Source organism: Lycium barbarum, chromosome 7 (assembly GCF_019175385.1).
Source record: "Lycium barbarum isolate Lr01 chromosome 7, ASM1917538v2, whole genome shotgun sequence".
In the NCBI taxonomy this organism is placed as follows: Eukaryota; Viridiplantae; Streptophyta; class Magnoliopsida; order Solanales; family Solanaceae; genus Lycium; species Lycium barbarum.
The window spans coordinates 22487078-22492888 of NC_083343.1; positions in this window are offsets into that span (position 1 = coordinate 22487078).

The window sequence follows — 5811 nt, forward strand, 5'->3', positions numbered from 1 at the left end:
GTCCCATGCAATTTGATAACTTCGTTAACATACAACTTGGCGTAGTCTTCTGCTGAATCTATGATCTTGACTGGCAAAAAGTGCGCCAACTTACTGAGTTGGTCAACGATCACACAAATAGAGTCATGCCTCTTAACTGAACGAGGTAGTCCTGATACAAAGTTCATATTGATCATTTCCTATTTCCAAATAGGAATATCAATATTCTGAGGAAAACCACTAGGCCTTCGATGTTCGGCTTTAACTTGCTGACAGTTTGGACACTTAGCAATAAAATCTGCTACATTCCTCTTCATATCATTCCACCAATAAATCTCTTTAAGATCATGATATATCTTGGTGGAACCTGGGTGAATGGAATACCTAGAGTTGTGAGCCTCTGACATGATTCGCTCTCTAAGCCCATCTACATCTGGAACACATAATCTGCCTCGGTAGCTCAAGGTACCATCATCTCCCCCTTGTTCGAAAGTCGTTGTCTTATGCTTGTGAATACCCTCTTTCAGCTGCAACAAGAAGGGATCACTAAACTGTTTCTCTTTGACTTCAACAACTAAGAAGGAAAGAGTTCTATTCTGAACGACCATGCCGCCATCCTCGGAGTCCAAAGGTCAAACTCCAAGACTGGAAAAACGGTGAACTTCCCTAGTCATAACTCTTTTATCTGAATCAACATGAGCTAAACCTCCCATGGAACGCCGACTAAGAGTATCGGCTACTACATTCGCTCTCTCTGGATGACAGAGAATATCCACATCATAATCCTTAAGAAATTTGAGCCACCTTCTCTATCTAAGGTTCAATTCACGCTGCTTGAAAATATACTGCAGGATTTTGTGATTAATGAAAAATATACATGAACTCCATATAAATAATGACGCCACATTTTAACTGCAAAAACCACGGCTGCCAATTCTTAGTCATGAGTCGGGTAATTCTTTTCATGAGCCTTGAGCTGACGAGATGCATAAGCTACAACCTTACCATGTTGCATTAAGACACATTCGAGACCAATTCTCGAGGCATCACAATAAACTACGAACCCTTCGGTTCCCTCTGGCAGCGTCAAATCTGGAGCAAAGGTTAATCTCTTCTTCAACTCTTCAAAGCTTCGCTCACATGCATCTGAACATTGAAACTTAACCTTTTTCTGAGTCAACTTAGTCAACGGAGCAGAAATAGAGGAAAATCCTTCTATGAAACGTCTATAATAGCCTGCCAGACCCAAGAAACTATAGAAAAAACTGAGGTGGGTCTGGTCCAATTCCTTGCGGCATCAATCTTTTGAGAATCAACTTTAACACCTTCACTTGAGATCACATGGCCTAAGAATGCCACTGATTTAAGCCAAAACTCACACTTTGAGAATTTTGCAAAGAGTTCGTAATCTTTAAGAGTCTGCAACACTATTCTAAGATGTTCTGCATGATCGGCCTCACTACAAAAATACACTAAAATATCATCAATGAAGACAATGACGAATAGATCAAGGTAAGGCTAGAAGACCCTATTCATAAAGCCCATGAAAGATGCTAGAACATTTGACCATAACGGGTTTTGAAAGCGGTCTTCGGAATATCAACTTCCTTAACCTTTAACTGATGGTAGCCGGATCTGAGGTCAATCTTGGAATAACATTAGGCACCCTGAAGTTGATCAAATAAGTCATCTATTCTGGGAAGAGGGTACCTGTTCCTAATGGTGACTTTGTTCAACTGGTGGTAGTCAATGCACATGCATAAGGAACCGTCTTTCTTTCAGACAAATAAGACTAACGCACCCCTAGGTGAAACACTGGGCCTAATAAATCCTTTGTCAGGAAGATCTTTCAACTGGACTTTTAACTCTGTTGGAGCCATTTTGTATGGCGGAATAGATATCGGCTGAGTAACGGGAAGTAGATCAATTCCAAAGTCAATCTTCCTATCGGGGGAAACCCTGGAAGATCTTCTAGGAAGACTTCTGAAAACTCATTTATAACTGGGATGAACTGGAGAGTTAGAGTCTGGGCATCTGAATCCTTGACTCGAACTAAGTGGGAGATATAACCCTTGGAAGTTATTTTTCTGGCTTTTAAATAGGAGATAAACCTACCCCTGTGTACTACTGAATTACCCTTCCACTCTATAACTGGCTCATTAGGAAACTTGAATTTCACTACACTGGTTCTACAACATACTTTGGCAAAACATGAAGCCAACCAATCCATACCCATGATTACATCAAAGTCTACCATCTCTAACTCAGCTAATTCAGCTATTATTCTGTGGTGATAGACTAAAACTGGGCAACCCTTATAAATACATCTAGACTAATTCCCTAATTGGGGTGGACACCTCAATGGGTTCTTGCAACTTTTCTGGTTCAATCCTAAATTTCTAAGCAACAAATGGAGTTACATAAGATAAGGTGGATCCTGGGCCAATAAGGGCATAGACATCAAAAGTGAAAACTATTAGTGTACCTGTGACAACATTTATATGAGCTTCTGTATCCTGATGACCTGTCAACGCATGCAAACGGTTTCGTCCTCCATCTGCGTTTCAAGACTTAGCTGCATAGGGCCCCCGCTAGGCCTGATTGTTACGAGGAGCTGTGAAATTTGTAGACTGCACCATGTTACCTCCGGTACCTTGCCTAGCTGATGGACAATCCCGCTGAATATGGCCCTTCTGGCCACAACCATAGCACGCATCCGTACCCATACGACACTTACCTGGGTGTCTCTTACCACACTTGTTGCAACTCAAAATATCATATGTCTTCTACCCCACACTAGCCTGAGAATAAGAACTTGATGATCTGAAACTCTGCCTCTTATCATTTTGGAACTATGAGAATAGGGCACTTGTAGTGGATGGAGCAGGTACTGACCTGTTCTTAAAGAATTTCTCATTCCCATTACCGCTGGACTGTCCGTTAGACTTGACCCTCTTGTTGAACTCCTTTTCTTTCTCTTTCTACAAGGCTTCCTTCTCCTTTAGCCTTGTCTCATTCCCCTGTATGAAAGCAACCATCGTGGAGATAGTCATCTCCCTGTTTTGTGAAGCAATATTGGCCCCATCGTACCAGCGGGGATTAAGACCATAAACAAACCTCCTCACTCTTGCCCTCATGTTCGGTATCATAAGTGGAGCATGCTTAGCCAGACTAACAAACTCCAATTAGTAGTCCTGAACTAACCTGCCATTCTGCTTAAGCTTCAGGAATTGCTCAGCCTTAGCTTCTCCGACTTCTATTAGCATGAAGTGGTCTAGGAATGCACTTGCAAATTCGCCCCATGTAAAATTAGGCGTATCCTCTCCTCGAGACAACTCCCCAGATTCATACCAACTATTAGCAATGTCCTGCAGCTGACGAGCTCTAAAGTAGTTGCCTCAGTCTCTGTGACAGTCATAATCCTAAAGATTTTCTGGAGGGCATCAATGTATTCCTAAGGGTCTTCGTCTTTCTTTGTCCCCGTGAAGACTGGGGGATTCATCCTGAAAAAGTCCTTAGTCTTAAAACAACTCTCCATTATTCCCTGAACTTGACCCAGATTCTTGAAATTGGGCCTGAGCTGCTACTAACTAGGCGAGCATGTTAATAGCACTTCTAACATCAGTATCATTAGTTCCGGGTGGAGGAACTGGAGTCTCTATCGGAGTAGTAGTCATTGGTGGTGTAGTCTCTGGTAGAAGTGCCTGATACGAAGTGGCTCAGTTAGCCTCTATCCTTGTAGCATTAGCAGTTGCCCTTCGATTGTTAGAAGTCTTCCTTTTTGTAGGCATGATTCTGAAAATACGTACACATACGAATTAGAAAGGCATCCTGAGAGTACTGCTTTAACTGCACGATCTAAAGTATGAAAGAAGTGAGACAATCCTAAATTTCATGGTGGACAACTGTTTATATGTGCGGGGCTCTCAGACCAATAAAAGTGATCCTAATAGATACGATTTCATAGACTCCTTAAGACATTTGAACCTGAGGCTCTGATACCAAGCTTTGTTACGCCCCGAACCATGGCTTAGGCGAACCACGGCACTCGGTACATTACTGTATATGACCAAGCAAACCACATGGCTTGCTGAATCATCATGAGGCATATCATTAAAGGAATATAACGTGCATGCAAGATGAGCATTTATAAAACATAATAAGTCATAATACTTAATAAAAATACTTCATTAAACATGGGTGCGGAAATAACATCAATGTGCCAAAGATGGTTATATGACTCTGAATGTCTGGCATAACAAAACTGACTAGTCTAGCCTATGAAACCTCTATCATAAGTCTGAAATGAAAATCATACTTGCAGGGACAAGCCCCCACCATACCTTTAACCATAACTACTATTGGATAAATGACTGACTAAACCCCGAAGGAGATGGGGCTCACCAATAGGCTGATACGAGCAAGTCCTACTGAGCAGATGCGTCGTCCTGTAAATTCGTACCTGCATCGTGAAATGCAGGCTCCGGGGCAATAAAAAGGTATGTCAGCAAGTTGAATTTATTGGTATGTAAAGCAACTGAATGAAATAATATGGGACATGGAAATAATATCATAAAAACTAAAACTGAAACTGAAGCCTGATCATGAGCAAGAATGCATATAGATATAACATGAGTAAAACATTATAAGTAGGGAGAGCATAAATATAACCACCAACATGGTTCTGGTACTTGCACCATACCAGCAGAGCTCATATACCTTGCCAGGGATATGTGATATAAACATAACATGAAAGGATCCAATCATTATTAAGGAATCATCCTAAACATGGGCGGAGCGATCCTCATCCTACAGTGGCTAACGTAGTTTCAGGCTGCTTGAAGCCTTCTCGGTCATATGTGCAACTCCCAAAAACATGAACATGAAAAATAGATGGCAATTGACCATATGGTTTTCATAAATAATCACTTACATGTATATGTGTCACAACCCGACTAGGGGCCGCAACGGGTACCCGGGGCTAACCACCAAGCATCCCTCATTCTACTGCTTATCACACTCATTTAATGCTCGTTTATCGATATCATACTCAACTTTTGAGAAAATCGCCCGTCATTTGGAAACATAAATACTTTTATATGCACAAGACTTTTGGTCATTGAAATAGTACATACATATATATATACACGTGGTAGCAACCTCGTAAGACCATACCACCCACACTACGTATCTATGAGCCTTTACTAGAGTACTAGACATATGGACGGGACAGGACCCCGTCGTGCCCAAAACATACATGTACAAAAAAGAAGTAACTATAAGCACCTCCGGAACAATGGAGTGCTCTTTACAGCTAACAGCTCCTACGAGTCTGGAGAAAGATCACCTCCCTGTCTACCTGTGGGCATGAATACAGCGTCCAAAGAAAACAGACGTCAGTATGAACATTGTAAAGAGTATGAGAGGCATAAGCAATAATATCACATCAATGAAATAAAGGAAACATCAATAAGGGACATCTATATCTCACTGTCACATAGAAAAGGAGTGATGCATACTAGCTTAATCATAATCATCATCACATCATATATGCATAACTATATAAGCTGCCCGTCCATATCGGATCGGTGTGAAAACCATAATCCTGCGTCCAGGCCTCCCGCGTCTAGGGTATCATCTCATACCGCCCACTAGTGATGTCTGCCCATGCCATTTGGCCATGGTGTATAGCTGCCCGCCTTAGTAGTGACTGCCCGGCCAAATAGGCGTCAAGCAAGCGTGAGAGAAGCGGAGCACGAACCTACCGCTTCCCCCGACCGACTAAAATACAACAGTCGCGACCTACTTTGATTCAAAAGAAAGGCACTCCCG